General features: G+C 36.6%; 1 long non-coding RNA gene across 1 annotated transcript in view; it reads left to right on the top strand.

Annotated features, from left to right (window-relative positions):
* LOC144318000 (uncharacterized) overlaps positions 1–2,702 on the top strand; it is a 68,820-nt gene extending 66,118 nt beyond the window's left edge. Inside the window, exon 7 of the long non-coding RNA XR_013383862.1 lies at positions 2,570–2,702. This is a non-coding gene — a long non-coding RNA (uncharacterized LOC144318000). The remainder of the gene's footprint in view (positions 1–2,569) is intronic.
* Positions 2,703–19,772: the final 17,070 nt, after the last annotated feature.

Raw genomic sequence — 19,772 nt, 5'->3', positions numbered from 1 at the left:
GAATACCAGCCTTGCTCAACTACATGCAATGCTTGTGGCCATTATGGGAAGAACAGCCTCTAATCGGTTGACCCTTTTAACGTCTCATGTTCCTTTGTGCACTAACAAGACTCTCTCTGGCTGATTTTCCTATGTGTACAGATATCTGTATTCTGATAGCCTTGGGTCCATGAGAGCTGAGCCCTGGGAGCTATTAGCATCCTAACCTTTCAAAGTTTCCTAGGGCTCCCTTCCAGGACCCATGGCTAATCTCTGGCCTGCAGAGGGTGATAGGAGTAACAGAACTCCACCACAACTCCATAGCTCCAAACACTTAGTGTTTGTGGGTAATTCTTGGGCAGAGGGTAAGGAAGTCAATGCAACAGAGAATCTGGCAGCTAGGACAGGCCAAATAGCCAGAGACCTGAGCCTGAGGCAACAGATTAGTCTTGACTCTTTGGCTAGCATGATTTTAGATAATTAAGTTGCCTTTTGATTTTCCTCTGGCCAGCTAAAGGATGGTCTTGCTCCCTGGCCAAAATGCATATAGAGGCAGAGTGAAAATGCATTCTTTTCTTTTTCCGGGAACAGTGAGGTTTATACCTGTTGAACAGGCAGGAGTGCAATTCTGAATAAGCACTTTCTTTGACTCTTAAATGTGACATGGTTTGGACAATGCATTATATAGTCACCATATAAATAGGTCAATACCAGTGATAAGGAACATCCATCTCTCACCCATTTTTGGTGGAATGATTGTCTAGGTGCCCCAATAAGCACCTGGGATCTCTTCTGTTGTCTTGGTCCAGGCTCCCTTGGCCTCTGGGTTAGTGGAGAATCACAGATGTTATTCACATTCTTCCTTTTCTTATTCACTGGCTTGTCTGTCTTCAAAAATCTCCTAAGCAAGATCAGGGAGTAGCATCATAGGCCTAGTTGACAAAAATGGTGTCAGTAGCTGAGAGAATGTGGTATAATACATGAGTGCAGCCTGAAAGGGTGGGGTGATTTTGTATAGGACTGATCTTCCTTAATCTGGCCTCCTGTAGAGGAAAACCGAAACCAAACGGTAAAGTAACCAATGCTCTCTTGGTGGAGGTGGCTGAGCAGAGCTGGAAGCCACTGGAATGCCATGTAGTTTTCTCTAAAAGAAATCATCTTAAATCCCTTGGTAGTACAGGGGAGGGGCTGATACTCATGCAACAATTAATGTTAGTTAGCAGGGGAGAGTAGAAAATCAAGATTCTGCTGGCATATATATTCCACCTACAAGGGTTGGATCCCACCTCCTGATCATGACAAAAGAGGAACTGGTTATCCCCAGTTATGAAACCTAAAAGCCCCCGGAGCCAGGATCCCTTTAATGGTGTCTGCTGCCTGGATTATTGATCCCCACCCTTCAAGAATGTCTGATATGCCTGATAGACGGCCTTTCTGTTTGAGTTAGCACAAGACTGAGTCTGTCATCCTCCATCTTCCTCTAGACTCCAATCTCGAAGACTGTACATTCACAGTTTCTGAGGTCACTCTTTTCCAACTCCTGAAACCATCATGGTTTGCCCTCTGTAACTGACAGTGATCTTTAGAGAAATTTTTTCTGTCTTCACTCTTTTGTTCTGTCAAAAAATTAACTTTAACCTGAAGGCACTACTTCTCTTGAAGCCATTTCAGGTGGTAGCCGTTTTCTTTCCTACTCTCCTTCACTGCTTAGGCTGAAAGAGTGCAAAGAGGATGGCTATCCTCCTTTTTCCCCTAGCTGCTTTGGGTTTATTACCCCCTTTCTCTTGCCTCAGTCCTCCAGCATTCAAAATCTCATGTCATAAAACTATACCAACCCAAACACTTTCTGGTAGATATCTTCTAATCTTCTTCCTTGAAGACATTATCTAGACTCACAGTTACTTGCTTTAATAACACCATTATCATAATTTTAGAGGGTATCGTCATCATCCATGTAGATTATCCTTCCAGCACTTTGGATTTTCATTTCTTTGAACTTTTCTCCTCTAAGCGGAGCTTATCTTAATTTCCACTTACCTTGGCTACTCACTCCCATGGGGCAGAACTTAGACCTTGTCATCACAGGACCTCAATTTCAAGTATTTGATTCTCTGTTCATTATCTTATCCTTTCAACTAATTCTTCCTAGTACCCTAACTCCAGCAATAATTTTATATTACAAAGACATACAATTCACTGATTTTTGTTATCTTTTTTCTGCCCCTATCCCCTCATGTCTTGACTAGTCTCTGTTTTGAGTTTAAATACCGTGATCAATTACTGTCATCATTCTCATGTATGTACTCCTAAATCTCTTTCCCCTTTCTTGCTCCATCATAGTCACTTATCAAAATTATAACCTCCCTTAATGGCAAATTTCTATCCTATAACTGAATGTTGCTGGAGAAAAACACACAACCATGCCGAATGATTTCACTTTAAATTCAGGATTACTCACCTAAAGCAAACTCTTAATGCTGTCTACCAATTATACTAGATTTTTCTAGTTTATTCACCCTTTAGTTCTCTTATATATTCGTATAATCTCTTCTCAAACCATTAACACAAGCTCTTTTATCTTTAATCTCAGTTTAAGATCTTGATTCCTATTTCACTGAGAAAATTGATTCAACCAGAAGAGAATTTCAACTCCTACCACCACATCAACTATCCATCTGCATCAACCTTCTATTACTTGAAGTGCCTGTGCTCTGAGAAAAGGCCAACCCCTATAAGGTAGGTTTTCTTTTATCCTTATTGGTATAAGTAAAGATATTGCTCCAGTATTTTCTCTCTTTTGAATATTCTTATCTCCTCACTTTCTCTTAGCCCCAGCTTTATCAGATCTTTCTTCTATGCACAAATAATCTGTTATTTCTCCAGACTTTCTCTTCTAACCCATTTTAATTTCCAGCTACTTCTCCAGTTCTCTGTTTCGTTTTATAGCAGAATCATTCATAAGAGTTGTGTGTAGTCACTCTCTCCAATTCCATTATCACTTAATCTCACTTCAGCAAGGCTTTTACTTCTTTTTTAAAAAAGATTTTATTTATTTATTCATGAGAGACGGGAGGCGGGGGGGAAGGCAGAGACACAGGCAGAGGGAGAAGCAGGCTCCTCGCAGGGAGCCCAATGAGGGACTGGATCCCAGACCAGGATCATGCCTGGACCCAAAGGCAGATGGTCAACCACTGAGCCACCCAGGCGTCCCAATGCTTTTACTTTTGTCCCTCTATTGAAACTACTCTTGTCAAGTCACAAATGGCATCTACATTTCTAAATCCAGTGGTCAGTTAGTCCTCACCCAACTGAACTCATCAGCAGTATTTGGCACAGCAGATTCTCCCTCGTCCATTAAATATTCACTTGGCTTCTAGGATCACGTAACTACTGCCTTTCCTTTTACTTCATTGGTTATCTTCTTAGTCTTCTTTGCTATCTACTTTCATCTCTGATCTCTTTACATTAGAATATTCAGTCCTTTAATCTTTTTTTTTCTATCTATACTCAGTGTTTCAGTGATATCGTGGCTCTAGGTGTCCATTATGTGTTGATTATATACTTTATTGGCATCATAAGTCATTTTAATTAATTTTTAATTAACTTACCTTCCTTCAGGTCTTTATTAAAATTTGCCTCTGTACTGTGGTAACCTCCTCAACACTTCTCATTCTTCTTCCTATATAACACACTACATATTTTACCAATTTTTATTATTCATTGTAATATTTTTCTTCTACTAAAACAAAGAATTAAGAATCCAGGGGTATTTGTTTTCTCACAGATGTATTCCCAGCACCTCTATCAATGTTTGATGAAAACATGAACAAATGGGCTTTATATAAAATAGAGTTCAGAGCCTAAATAAGATTACTCTTGAGATTCTCACTGAGATTTTACTCTTGGTGGTTTTGGTTCGAGGTAAACTGGACAATTACATATAATCCTTCTATATTGAGATAAACTCGTTTTAGATTTAGAGAGGAGCTTGTTATTCTTCAGGATGATGAAGATTTTATAATTGCTAAGTCGTTAATGTTACTGAATATTATTAGTTGTATTAACTGGAGAGTTCAGAGTAGAGGGATAGTGAAAGGGAAAATAAGGGAAGGGAGAAGAAATGTGTGGGAAATATCAGAAAGGGAGACAGAACGTAAAGACTGCTAACTCTGGGAAACGAACTAGGGGTGGTAGAAGGGGAGGAGGGCGGGGGGTGGGAGTGAATGGGTGACGGGCACTGGGTATTATTCTGTATGTTAGTAAATTGAACACCAATAAAAAAAAAAAAAAAAAAAGAAAAACACCTGGAAGTTTCTGTGGAAGTCAATAGGGAAGAAACATTCAAAGACTCTTTACAGCTTTTTTTTTTTTTTTAAGATTTTATTTATTTATTCATGAGAGACACAGAGAGAGAGAGGCACAGACACTGGCAGAGGGAAAAGCAGGCTCCACGCAGGGAGCCCGACGTGGGACTCCATCCTGGGTTCCCAGGATCACACCCTGGGAGGAAGGTGGTGCTAAACCGCTGAGCTACCCGGGATGCCCAACTCTTTATAGCTTGAAGTATGAATGGTTACAGGACATATCTGGAAGAAGTTTCTGGGTCTGTTCTTGTTACAACCTTTCCAAAACTGTCCCAAGAAACTTTGGCACATAATTTGATTTGTGTGTTTGTGATCTATCGTTATAAAACCTGTGCAAAATATACATTTTTATCATACAACATAACATTTTAATGAAAAAATAATGTAATTTTAACTCTAATCTTTTATTCTACATGTATATATGTCTGTGTGGGTGCAGAAAGGATGAAAGATAAGGGGCCATTTTCTGTAAATGTATGTGTTTTAGAAGTAAGAGTGATAATTGAATGCTAAACTTCTAGTATTTGAATAGTGAATTCCAGTAGAAAGTGTACTACCAGACTAGGTCCAAATAACTAGTAAGAAAATAAATATATTTCATAAAATAAGAGGAGAATTTCTTCAATACTATCTAAGCTACTATAAACCTTGAATCAAGAATAAATAGCTAATCATAAGGGGTCTGCCACTGATAGAAGAAACAGAGATAAAGCCCATTTAGACATTGCAGCAAAGTTAATACATTCCAAAACCACCCAAAAGTTTACATATGATGAATGGGGCTTATTGGAACCACGGAGTTAAGGAGCAGATTAAAAGTACAACCTCTTAAAAGGACAATGGGCACCATAAAAACTTCATGGTAATGAGTGATATTTAGGGCACCATGAATGTTTAAAGACATTTTTTGTAGCTGTTACCTTGGAGTATTGTTAATAAGTTTGCATTTTTTTCATTATTGCCTTATAATAAAGAGCTACTCCTTCCCCCTGACACTCTTTAAGGTGAGAGGAAATTTGGTGAGGCTCAGAAAAAAGCACAAAGCTCTCACTTGTATGGTTTCCAAGGAATTCTTTTGCAAGATTCAGGAGGGAAGGCAGGGTCTGCCCTCTGTTCTTGAAGGGAGAAGTTATGCAAGGAAATCTGTTAATGCCTATGCCTTAGTTTATCAGGGACTTATGAATAAAGGAGGGATCCTTGGGACACACTGGATTACATGGGTCCTTTTTCTCTCTTTTATTTTAAATAATACTCCTCATTTAAATAGTCTAAACAAATCATCCCCACATTTCGGAAATCTATTTAGATATCCCCTGTCACCTTCCTTTTTTCCAGACTGGAATTTTTTCACTTGTCTGTATTCCCACAGAAACCTGTTTTTTCCCTCATCACTTGTCACACTCCTTATTAGTGTGTTTTCCTTTTTGTGTCGCACCAGACTATGCACTTTTTGAAGCACCTTGTTAACTTTTAGATTCCCAGAAAGAAGTATAGCACCTCAATCATTTGAAAACTTACCCGTAAACGTGCATTCTCTTCTTCCCGTGTGTCTGGCACTGGGCCAAGTCCTTCATATGTATTAATTCATTTGATTCTCACAATAAACTTGGAAAGAAATTACTATTATGTCCATTTTAAAGATAAGATGCCTGAGGCTTAAAGAGTTTGAGTGATTCGCCCAATGTCATACACACAGGGTGACAAAATAAGCACTAGATTTCAAATCTTTCAGAAAGTCTTAGTCTATTCTCAACCACTTTGCTATATTCAAATGATTATTGAATGAATAATTCAACTCTGAGTGTCAGAGCTGGGACCTATGGACTATAGATCTCATTTCCATATATCCTTATGTCTAAGATTACCACTTCCCAAGAGTGTATTAAAGCTGTGCATTTAATGAGGAATATTGGAAAGGTTCTTAGTAATGAAAGAGCCTCCTCTTGCTGTGACCTGAGGACTGAAGTCAGGTAGAGAGGACTCCTAGTAAAATTAACTCATCTGAAGTTGCAGAAGAAAAACCTGTTATTTAGGCCACCTGGGTGGCTCAGTCGGTTAAGGGTCCAACTCTTGATTTTTGGCTCAAGTCATGATCTTAGGGTTGTAAGATCAAGCCTTGTGTGGGGCCCCATGCTGAGATGCTGAGGGTGGAGCCTGTTTAGGATTCTGTGTGGCCCTCTGCCCCTTCCCACCCCATGACTGCACGTACTCTATCTCTTAAAAAAAAAAAAAAAAAAATGTTCTGTTTTCCCTTTTGGAATGAAACTATCAGTTCCAAAGCTTAAAGGGACAAGAATATCTACAAGAATTTGAACTTCAGCTTCTAAACTCTAATTTCTTGATGGATAAAAAAGAATGAAAGATAAAGTTATATATCATGTTTTCAAGTCTTATGTTTAATAAACATCAAATGAAACTCTGCCAAATGGGTGAGTGGGAGTCAGATGTATAATTAAATCTCCTTCTGGAATATATGCCACTCAGAGATCAAATGGCTAGCATCAAATTGGTCCTTCCAAATGTGATCTACTGCCTCATGGAAAGCTGTCAATAGTTTTTCACCATGGAAATTTAAAGGAATAGAATTTTTTAAGTAAATGTTCTAACTTATTTGAGAATCTAAGCACAGATTTAGAGAAAGAAAAATGAATGACGAATTGTAAATTAGGATAAGTAGTATCTCTTACTTTATGCAGATTGCATGTTGAGTATCTTTTAGACTTAATGTCACATATGAGCTATTCCCAAGGTTTTTCTTCTTAGACCTCTCTCAATAATGATTTACAGTAAATGGATGGGTATAACCATGTGATGAGTGACATTTCATATGAAAACACTGAATATTTGAGTTTGTCCTTTCATGACATCTAAGAAAAAAAGAAGGGGTGGGGGGGCATCAGGAGATATTCACAGCCAGAATAGGGCAAATGAAAATCCAGCAGTACCTTTAAATATCACTCCATATGGACAGTTCACTCTATTAGGAAGAGGTAAATAACATTTCAATTATAAGAAACAAAATCTTTGTACAAACACTCCCTTCTATTCCGGAGCCCAAAACAGATGCTATTTTATAAGATTATATCTATAGTAATGATTGCGATTCATTAGATATCATTAAATAGCTATTCTCAAAATCAATGTACTAAAAATAAATACAGTATTTCAAATGCCATGCTGGTGTGTGGTATTTTCTATTTAGAATTTTTAAAAAGGAGAAACTTGCTTTAGTAAAATGAACAGTTATTTTTTCTATCAAGGTGACAGGTTGTAATTGATCTTTTCCAGCGTGGTTAATGAGCAAAAACAGTTCCCATGGGTACCATGAGGGAGAAGCAGTTCTATTGTTTGAAATCATATTTGGATGCTTGGAATTTTCTGTTTTTCTTCATACTTAACAAAGCTCATAGACACTATTTTGTTCTGAATCTGATTACTGACCTTTATTGTTTATTCTTTTCTCTAGATGAAATCTGTGATCTTGTACCCTAAGTAAATATAACCTGCCTCAGTAGGTGGTACTAATCTAAAGAAATGGTAAATGGATCCCCCTACCCTGAAGGGAACAACTCTTAGCAAGTTTATTGTTTCTTAGGAGTGAGAATGAACCAGGTTTTTATGTTTCTGGGAAACTTTCTCTCTCCTCTTTTTCAGTGAATGGTGCTACCCCATCCTAGTGCTCTTGCTGTTCTAATGTAACAAGATTTGGCTTCCCTTTGAGTTTTCAACTGGGAGAAGGGTTATTTCTCCTGTTGCATGACCAGTGCTGGATTACTGCATGCCGAGCACACTTGTTATGGTTCTCCCCCTGGAGGTCAATAGTGGTTGAAGGGTTCTTCGGGCAGAACTGAAAGCTCAATTAGGGTATGGAGTCTTTGGGTGTCTTCAGGTTAATGAGTTTTGTGTAAGGAAAGAGTTGTTCTCGCTGCTAAGCAATGGTCATGACTGCTATCATGGGGACCTTGGTAGGCTCTGCTCCCTGAGTGTTGTCTCTGGATAAAGGAAAGGTACAGAGTACAATTAAAAGGTTGGAATGCGGGGGCTGGGAAATCATGTACTTCATTTCTGTCATTACCCTGCTTAAGTCATCTGCTGAACTTAATTACACTGTAGATAGATATTCAGAGTTTCTTAAGAAAGGGAATCCGTATTATTTAAAATATTTTGTGATTGTGCCTTTATAGGCACAACCTTCCTATTTTTTTATGTTAATGTTCATATGGGAGTAGTATAGGATAGAGTTTAAAAAGTTATTGTTGCAACATTGATTTCATGCAAGAGCCACAAGAGTAGTTTTGGAAGTGTGGATTATCTTTTGTAGGCAGAGGGCATGTGTTTGGTTCACATTTAGTAATAAAAAGAACAATAGTGACAGCAATAATAAAGGCAACAGTAGTGATTAGTTGGGAATTCAGTACAAATATTAACTACAAATGGACTGTCCTATCTAGTCAATTTTGAAAAATGGGGATGTTTGGCACAATGTTCGGAGTTGTGACACAGTTGCAAAAAAGTTAATTCCTTTTGACTTCTGCCAGTTAGTATTAAACTTATGAGGCATGAAATCATCTAATTCTCGATAATAGGTTTTCTATAGAGTTCCCAGTAGAAAACATTTATGCTTGAAACATATGTGCCTAGATCTCACAAACCACAGGAACATTTATTTACAAAAACGCAAGCAGTCTTCCCCTTTCAGTGCTCAGAAACGAAATAATTTTTTAGAAAGACGGGGGAAAACGGGCCATAAATTTGCCCATATCTTTTGTGAAAGCTCAACAAATCAACGGAGTTAAAGCCTGGGATGTATTACATTTGCATATTTATATATCCAAACTTTTGGCAATTGCTACTTTTTTCTCCTCTCCATTGTATTCCAGGTTTCTTCACTATTTTTTCTATTGGAGTGGTATGTTTTATTTTTGTCATCGAGTCGAGAGGTACCAGATGCCTGATAAGATCAAACTGAGATGAAAAATTATCCCATTTCATAGTATGAAAAGATCAATTTTAACATATCAAGTTTCGTGAAAGGCAGAGGAGATAAATGTGTCTTGGACACTGAACTGTCACTAACTTATTCTCAATCTTATTTTCACCTGATATTTCAGAGTAGAGTCAGACCCTTATGACAAAAGTTCTGGGTTGAAATCTTGAAATCGTTTAGATTCAGAAGAAGGTATATCACTCATATTAGCCCTCATCATCATCTTTTTTACAACATCCTGACCACATATAGAAAATAGTTGGCTCTGTTTCTTCTTTTCCTTCAAGTCTCCAAAACCCATCATTTCTACCTTCTTTCCAGATTATTGTGTTTTCATGAATCCCTAATATGTTGTAGTTTCTACTCTGGGCATCTACATTAGTCTGAATTTCTATTTACCAGTATTTATTCATTGTCTCCGATTTTAGAAGTAGTACATATCACTGCAGAAAATTTAGAAAATACAAAAAGTAAAATAAAGAACATTTACAATCTGCAAATACAGAGATGACTGTGATATCCATGTCCTTCTCACTCCCTTTATGTACATACACACAAACACACATTCTGTGCCATATACACATTCATATACATATAATTGGAACTATATTGTAAAGTGATGTGAGGGTTATTTATATTTTTCTTTAATTTCCCTTGAAATGTGGAAAATGTTTACTGATAATCCTCTCTGTGCATTAGAATCACCTGAAGAGCTGTAAAAAAATAAGTAAACAATGTCTGCATTTTAGCCTCAGAAATTTTTATTTAATTGATCTGGTTTCAAACATATAGGTATTTCTAGAAAACTCACCAGACATTTTTATTTCTCTACAAAATTAAGAATCAGTGCTATAGAAAATTCTCATTTTCTTCTAATCTGTGTACTTGGAAATGAGTCCATAACTATATATTAAAATAAACTCTTGTCAGACCAGTTTTTTTTTTCTGATTTAATCTCTGACAATTGATCACATTCTTCAGTCATAGATTAGATTGGGTTGTATTATAGTTTTCAATTCTTTACTTGGTTCATATTGTAGGATTATAAATTCGTGATGCCCTTTTCTAGATGACTTTGAAAAACATCCACTACCCAAGTAGGTGGAGTGTTTTATCTCTGATTCTTTGATATATGTCTTGCTTTGGACAATAGAATGATGGTGGACATGCGATGAGCAAGGACTTCAAATATGCTTGGTTCCTCATACCTTTTCCATATGCTATGAGAATAACATGCTTATTTAATAGTCTGATTAGCAAAATGTACCACTTAAGCCACATGGAGGGCCTCTGAACTGAACCTGTACCTGGAACCAAATGAAAACATAAAACAGAACTGCTCATGCTGACCCATAGATTAATATCCAAGAAACACAGATGTTTTGTTACAAATACTAATATTTGTATGTTGTGTTATGCAGCATCAATGTAGACAAAAAACCTGACTGCTTCACCCTTCTGGTTTTTTTGTTTGTTGTCTCTATGATACTGTATTCTGCTTCTCCTTATATTCCTGACAGTTGCTACTTAAAATATTTTGGTGACCTCTCTACTACTCATCACTTAAATAAAAATGTTGCCCCAGAAGTCCATTCTCAGCCCTTGCCTATTTTTATTCAGTAAATTCTTGCTGGCCACCCTTTTCTATTTCCATCATTTCAACTATATTGATTATGCCTTTATCAATAGCTCCAGAAGTTGAACAGAAAATACTTAGATTTTATGTATCAAGCCTTAAATTCAGTCATGTAGAAATTGAACCCATTACTTTATCTCCCCAATCTGCTGTGGCTCATTAATTACACAAATGGTAAGGCTACCACCCATACTGCCAGCTCAATAAGAAAGAAAGAGCAAGAGAGAGAGAAAAACAGAGAGAGGGAAGAGAAAAGAGAGGGAAGCAACATCATTCTATGCTTCTATATTCTTCAACTTCTATAGCCAGCTCATTACATCAAACTTCTTGAAACACATGCTCATGAGCCATTTTGTGAAGTTTCCCGGTTACTCCCAATCTCCAGAAAATGTGGTTATTCTGAACTCTCGGTTATCACTTTGCTTTAAAAGCCTGCATTTGTAATTTTTTCTCCCTTTTTCTCTAAGCTCATTTGTGCCAGGGCCTATATTGTCTTTGTCTGATTCTGTGGTAGCCAGTATAGTGCTGACACATGGTAGGTATCTAGTAAATATTGGTTGAGTGAATTGTGTCAGAAGGTATCAGGGGCTGAATTAATAATATGGCCTTTTTAAAACTTGGCAGTATGGCCAAGGTTAAATTACTCTGTTTATTTTCAGTTTTCATGTCTATCAATTGGGAATGTGCTGTATTATTTATCTTCAGCAAAAAAGATGTTGAATGATTAACAAATAGAGTCATTTAAAACAAAAATGAAGTGCCGGAGAAATGATAATGAATTAGATTAGATTATGGAACTTGGCTCATTGTGTTATTAGCATTCTGTCTGTCTATTGAAATCACATTGCCAAACGATGACCTAATTATATCCCATTTGCCAGATGGTTAATTGTGGCAAGTGAAGAAGATTTGCAGTTATTGTAAATATTGTCTTTTGATAGTAAAACATTTTCCAGAATTACTAATTTATCTTTTAAGTGATAATTTTCACCTTGTAATTTTAGAAACCTATTTTTGACTTTAATGAATCATTATAAAAATATGGAGGATAATGATTCAGAAAGACTCGGCTCTAATAAAATCGCCAGCGCAATGCAATTTTGAACAATTTGGTCTTCTTTACAATGGTGGGCCAAATTTTGTTTCAAGGAGCAGGATGATTTAATATGACCCATCAGACATCTTCCAAATTTGTGTCCTATTCTTTACTCCCAACAAAGCCTCTGGCTCTGAAACAAAGGCGGTAGGTGTCCAAACCCCAATAAACACTACTATCAACCTTGTGAAATTGGAGTTCGTGTTCATAATATGTAATCCAGGTACAATTTCATCATTTTAATGTGTGGAGTTTTATTCTTCAGAGTTCAAGGCGGCTCTTTATTTTCAGCAAAGCGCAGGGCTTTACTGAAACTTTTAAAGCACCAACTAACTTATGTTAACCTCCAGCCCTCACTCAGCCCGGTGTAATTAAAAAATAAAAATCTATACAAAATTATCAAGTAAGTTTACTTGATATGTCTTGTCATAACTAGTTCTATGCCTTTTACAAAATATAAAAAAGTCTTTCCAAAAATAATTTTGGAGCTCTGCTTTGCTCATTCTCTTAGATTTCTGATCTGACCTTAATCTAGATGCAATCCAAAGGTTCTATGGTCTAATTGTTGCTTCTATGAAAATATCTTTTTCCCCCCTTTGCTTTAAAAATTTCTTTCTTTTTGCTTTTACCTGCAAAAAAGGTTTGTCGTTATTCATGTGCTTTGTTCTTAAATCTGCTAATGATTGTCACTTTGCCACTCTCACATCACATGTAAAAATAATAGCAGACCTTAAACTTTAAAATGTTTGATGAAATTTATTTTAAAGGGATTACTCATCACACTATTTATTGCTAGAAGAAAAGTTAAGAACAAACAAAAGAACGAACAAAACCAACTTAAACTTCACATATATTCACTGAATCCATATGGTGTGTCATGTTCTGGACCTCATTCAATTTCGCTTTTGGAAAAGTTTTTGCTATACTTCAAGTTGTTATTTGTTGGTTTCAGGCAAATGTGTTGGCAATCAAGGCACAGTTTACAAATACTAATGCTCCATGACAGTCGTTTCTTATCCCTATCACAATTCAATACATTAAAACACACACACACACAAGTATTTACTACGTTGTAGTCAAGAAGGTCCAACGTTGATTTCATCTGTGGTACCACAACGTGCACTACCACTTAACTTAAAATGAATTTCTTACTCATGTATCTCATGAGTAGAATTGGCCTTCATGACCACTTCCCTATTGTTATCAATCAGCCATTTACATAGGCACAGGGGAAAACATATCATTATTTACTTTGAGACAGAGTAACAAACATCAGATTTAATTGCCCTACTAGGCACTGGAGTCATAATCCTTATACACTTAATGTTTTCATTACTTATCAACTCACTTATAATTATGCTACACTCACAAAAGTTAAGCAGCTAGCAAATAGTAGATCTTTCACTGCTGTTTATACAGAGATAAACAAATAGATGCACAATGTGTTCAAGTGAATATATTAACTTAAATGATTATATAGAATGTCAGTTATTCCAGTTTAGCTTTACTAATATTGCTGGAACAGATTGTGTCAGCTGTGCTTACCTTTTATGGATAAAGGTTTTATATCCTTTTCTTGAGTAACTTTTGTAATGGCTTTTCTTGAGACTTTTCCAGCGTTTGTCATTGTTACCCACTTTTTTCTAAATAAGTTATTCTGAGAGACATGGGATGACTAAGATATACAATATAATTCATGCAGTCATTCATTCACTCTTTACACTTTTTCTTTTTAGACTGTTCTAGGCTCTGAGATTGTAAAGATGATTAAGAGAACAAGTTATGCCATCCCAATGCCTCATGTCTTACAGAGACATAAAAGTAAACTCTGGGTTGGAGTACATACGATGCTTCTGAAATATATCTAATGGAGAGAGAATGGCGATCTGGGAACATAGCCTGAATGCTTTGACATTTGTACTATTTTTTCCTAGTTTTAAAGAGAAGGCATAGTTTGTATTCAATTCCAGCAGCTTTCAGACCTCTTTACACACTCAGTCCTTTTTTTTCAAAAGAAAATTAAATGCAAAGTCAATAGGTAAAACCTTTAAGATGCATGAGAATATGCACCATCACTCCTCCCAGAGAAGTTCTCTGTTGCAAACAGAGGCTCCTTAGAACCTTCTTGATTCCACCCTACCTGTGTTATATATAAAATACATTCCAAATTACTTAGGTGATTGCTTAATCCTTTAAAAAAAATGTCTACCCAAATACTCCTGTAAGTTGGGCCACATTTATTTCTTAGCTCTGTTTACCCACAGGGTATAACTGAATACACTCACAGATGTGTGCCTTGATTGAGAAGCACTGTGGTTCCAGTGTAATAAGCGACAGGATACTGACAGGCACAGAAGAGAAGTATTAAAATCAGAGTAGAAAAAATTAAGGAAAAATTAAGATGTCTTCCCAGAAGAATTTTTGATAAATCAACACACTTATCAAACACTTTGAGTCCTATAATATAATAGTGACCAAAAAAACAGACATAGATCCTACTCTCATGAGGTTTATAATGTATTATGGGAAACGAGATGATGGCTAAGAATTTTCTCAAATTGATGAAAGACATCAAGTCATTAATTCAAGAAATCCTATGAACTCTAAGGAATAAAAATAAATTCTCACTTGGGTAAATCATAGTAAATCAGTTGAAAACAAAGACAAGGTTTTAAAACAGCCAGAAGTAACAATTAGACTGAGAACTAATTTAACAATAGGAACAAAAGAAAGTAGAAAACAGAGGTATATCAATTAAAAAGATAATGACTACTAACCAAAACTTTTAAAACAAGTAGAAATACCTTCTAAGAACAAGGATGAAAAACATTTACAGAAAAGCAAAGACTGAGAAAATTAGTTACTAGCAAACTCATATTTAAAGAAATAATAGAAAATATACTTCCTATAGGCAATTACCTCAATTGTGCATTAGTCAGCTTGAGCTGTCAAAACAAAATACCTTAGACAGGGTGGCTTAAACAACAGAAACTTATTTCTCATAGTTCTCCCATCTTCAGAAGCCTAAGGTCAAAGTGCTGGCCAATTCGGCTCCTGCCGAGAGCTTTTTTTCCTGACTTGTATCTGGTGACTTCTTCCTATGGGCTCATATTGTCTTTCCTTAGGGTGTGTGTGGGGAGCGGGAGAGCTCTGTGGGGTCTCCTAGGACAATAATCCCATGATGAGAGCTCCACACTCATGACCTCATCTGACTCTAAAGACCTCCCCAAGGCCCCAACTCCAAATATCATCAGATTGGGGATTAGGGCTTTAACAAGAATTCTGGAGGGACACAAACATTCAATCAATAATAAGATGGAAGACAAAAATATAAGGAAACATGACAAATTATGGAAATTTTAAATATATAGATACCTTATAAATGAATAATAATGGATGAGTCTTCTAAAATATGTAGAATTAAAATACACGATACCAATGGCATAGAAGTTGGGTAAGAAATAGGTAGAATTAAAATGTTCAAAGATCTTTGTGTTATCTAGAAAAATGATAAAAAAGACAACTAGGCTTTGATAATTCAAAATTTATGGTTTGTTTTTTCAGAGTAACCATAGGAGAATAGTAAAGAAATATATAACTTGCAAAAAGTACATGGAGAAATGTGATAAAAAGTAATTCTAAATCAAGCAAAAACTCAGGAAAGAGGAAACTAAAGAATATAGAACACACATAAGTCAAATGGAATACAATGAGATGATGGACTTAAACATATCAGTAATTATGTTAAATTGATTTAAAACTGTAATTTTATTGTAAATTGTACAGTTTTTAGTTTTAAAGATTTTATTTGAGAGTGGGAGAGAGCACATGGAATGGGGGAAGGGAAGGAACTGAGGTAGAGGGAGGAGCAGACTCTCCACTGAACAGGGAGCCAGATGCAGGGCTCAGTCCCAGGACCCTGAAATCATGACTTGAGTCGAAATTGTATTCCACAATTTGTAGTTGTAATTTAAATTGTAAATCACTTAAAAGGCAAAGGTTGACAGACTAAATTTTTTTTTAAATGCTGTTTTTAGGAGGTTCGGAAAAAATTCTATCATTTAACATTTAAACATTACCCAAATGAAAATTGGTATAGCTACATTAACATCAGACCAAATAGACTTTGAAGCAAACAAAATACTAGAGTTAAAGATGAAAACTTAATAAAAGTAAAGGTCCAATTCACCTAAAAATATCCACATACAGGTATTCATATATGCCCTGTAATGTAGTGTTAAAATAGGTAACACAGTGATTCATAGAAACACGGAAAAATTAGGTAAATCCACAAATGTGATGGGATGTTTTAACACTGTGTAACTAATAGAATAAATAATGTTGATATAGAAGGTTTTCATGGCATAATTAATAAACTTGACCTAACATACAAAGCACAAAGTATCTCAGGACTACAGAATACACATTATTTTCAAATGTATAAAAAAACCTTTACAAAAATTAACAAGTATCCTTCAATTTCAAAGGATCAAAATTATTTTGAATATATACTCTGTTCAAAACTTAATTAAGCCAGAAATCAATTAAAAAATTGAAACTAGAAATATACCTACAGTCAATGAAGTAATAATAAAAATAAGATATTTTAGCTGAATAAGAAAATTGACACACATTAAAACTTATGAAATTAGACTAATTGAGACTGTTCAAAATCAATGATTTAATAATGTAAACATTTTAGAAAAAGGACAATAATATTGACAGAATTTAGAAAAAATAGTAAAACAGAGCACAGGAATTAACAGCTTAGGAAATAAACGTTTAATGGATCAACAAATCCCAGAGATTTTCTAAAGAACTAATAACATTGACAAGCTCTGGTGAGGCTAATAAAAGGCTAAACACATATACACAAACAATATAAGGGATGAAAAGAGGAACATTATTATAGATCCTAATATTAAAATGATAAAGTTTAGGATGTATGTTTGAAGTTTTAGATAAAATCAAAAACTTCCTACAAAAAGACAACTGACATGGAAGGAAATAGAAAACAAAGCTAAATACTTTCAGAATATGTAGATAGAGAAAAAGACTCCCAATTATTTTATGAGGTCAGAATAACCATAGTACCAATAATGATACAATGACAATGCAACAAAGAAAAATTATAGAACAATAAGATCTATACATATAGATCTTAAATAATCCTAAATAAATTAGTGGCAAACCAACAGTGGTGTTTTTTGTTTCGTTTTTTTTTTTTTTTAAGATTTTATTTATTTATTCATGATAGTCACACAGAGAGAGACAGAGAGGCAGAGACACAGGCAGAGGGAGAAGCAGGCTCCATGCACCGGGAGCCCGATGTGGGATTCGATCCCGGGTCTCCAGGATCACGCCCTGGGCCAAAGGCAGGCGCCAAACCGCTGCGCCACCCGGGGATCCCAACAGTGGTGTTATACAAAAAGGATAGCAGGGTCTTTGCCAAATAAAGGGTAGAGATGTAAATTGGCAATATTTGAATATAAATCAATGCAATAGATAATATTAGCAATATAATGGATATAATTAATAAGCTAAATAGTTGAAAAAGTAATAAAATGTGATACTTGACTATGATTACATACTAGATACAGAAACTGTTAATCAAAAGAACCCTACAGTAAAGTTATTTGTAATTTTGAATTCTTGAAAGCTTTTTCTTCGAGGTTGGAACAAAATATAGATGTCTATTATTTTTCTTATCTATACAATGTTATATTGGATGTGCTAGCTGTAGCATTAAGTCAGGAAAATAAAAATAGATTTATTGAAAGAAAGAAATTAATTTGTCATTATTACAGGGAACTTTATTGTATATGTGGAAAATTCAAGATTCTGCAAAAAACTTTTACAACCAATAACTGAATTTATTAAGGGTCCTAGATACAAGTAAGCACCCCAAGTTAATTATATTTCTGTACTCTAGCAACAAATTAATAGAATATAAAATTTTAAAACAGATATAACCTATAGTAGCATAAAAAAAAAAAAAGACCTAAGAATAACTCTAACCAAAAAACGATCTAGGAATAACTCTAACCAAAAAATAAATAAATAAATAAAAATAATAATAATAATAATCAAGTTTTCTATACTGAAAACTCTAAGAAATTAGAAAAGATAAATTAAAGAACAGCTAAGTAAGTAGAAGAATAAAACCATATCCATGGATTGGAAAACTCAATATTGTCAAGATGTCAATTCCTCCCAAATTGATCAGTAGATTTAATGGCATTCCAATGACGTGTTTTGTTGTTGTTGTTGGAAACTGAAAATCTGATTCAAACTTATACTGAAGTGCAAGCAACCAGAAATTGTAAAGGCCATTTTGAGTAAGAAGAGGAAAGCTAAGACTTCTGTTATCAGCCATCAAGACACCCGTAATAATAATAATAATTATTGTATGATTGCACTTCTAGGATGCTTAGAAGACAGGCCTATTTGCAGTTTGTGTTTAAAGGTGCGTGCCTCCTTGGATAGGGAATCTTTCATGATCTTTATTAGGTAGGTCACGCCCTTATTTCCTCTGGAGGAGGCAGGAGCAGAGTCCTGGGATCCCTGCAGGAGTCCTGGGATAAGAAGGGAATTCTACCTCTGGGCTGCTGCGGTGGGTACCTGAGCGATAAGCTGCCCACTTCTGCTGTGCGTGCATTTCTGTGGGGTCTTTCTGTATTTTATGAGAAAAAAAAAATTTTTAAAACATAGACCAAAGCACATATACCCTAAGATTGGTGCTTTGGAAGAAAGCGGGACTATCCTCTGACACAATTTAACAGCTCAGAGAAGCGAAGCTTGGACGAAGCTTCGGGGGGAGAGGCCAGGGTAAGTGGGACTGGAGGGTGGGGACCCCCCCCGTGGTGTAGACAGGGTGAGGGTGCATGTGTGTTCAGGGGCCCTCCCAGAGGCGGGGGCGGCCTGGTGTGCCCAGAGCGCGGGGCAGAGGCTTGCGGCCTGAGCAGGCCACAGAGAGGTTCGAGGCCCGGGGTCATCCGCTAGGTCACCAGCAGAGGTTGCGAGTGGGGCTTGTTGGAGGTGCCACCGTCAGCCCATCAGCCTGGCATTTGAAAGAAGTCAACTCTGGTCGCAGGACGAAGAGTGGATCACCAGGCCGTGGAGCAGGTTCCGGGGCCCAGGTGAGCGGGCTGATGGAGGAGTCCAGGGCAGCACTGGAGAGGGTGCAGAGTGGATGAACCCCGAGGACTTCTGCGTTTGGAGACAAGCTCCTGAAGATGGCTGGGCCTGGCAACCTAATGCCCGGTGTAATAGTACCCAGTGCTCGTCCTGTTCCTTCAGACGATGACAAGCTGCAGCAAAGGAAGCAGTAACGAGCTAATGGCCGGTTGCATTTCTATGATTAAGGAAAACCAGGATGATATATGCACAAGTCTCTTCTGCTTGGTTCAAATTAGAACACGGAGGCTCCACTTGCTGGTCTCTATCATGCAGATCAGTTTCTTTATTCTTTTTTCAGATGAATTTATTTGAGAGAATGAGAGAGAGATCAGTGCAGGGGGGAGGGACAGAGACTGCACACAAATATTTTTTGCTGCAGGACCCAACAGTTAGAAATGCACGTGACCTTATGCATTCAGCTTGCCTGGCTCTCCCCCCCCCCCCCCCCTTTGCATTTCCTTCCTCAATCACAACACCTGGCTGCCCGCTGCTGACTCCTGGGGTGGGGGGGTCTGCGTCCCCAGTTACCTC

The sequence above is a fragment of the Canis aureus genome, chromosome 8 (genome assembly GCF_053574225.1).
Source record: "Canis aureus isolate CA01 chromosome 8, VMU_Caureus_v.1.0, whole genome shotgun sequence".
Taxonomy (NCBI): Eukaryota; Metazoa; Chordata; class Mammalia; order Carnivora; family Canidae; genus Canis; species Canis aureus.
The sequence above is the reverse complement of the archived record's forward strand: the minus strand, read 5'-3'. Positions and strand labels throughout refer to the sequence as shown.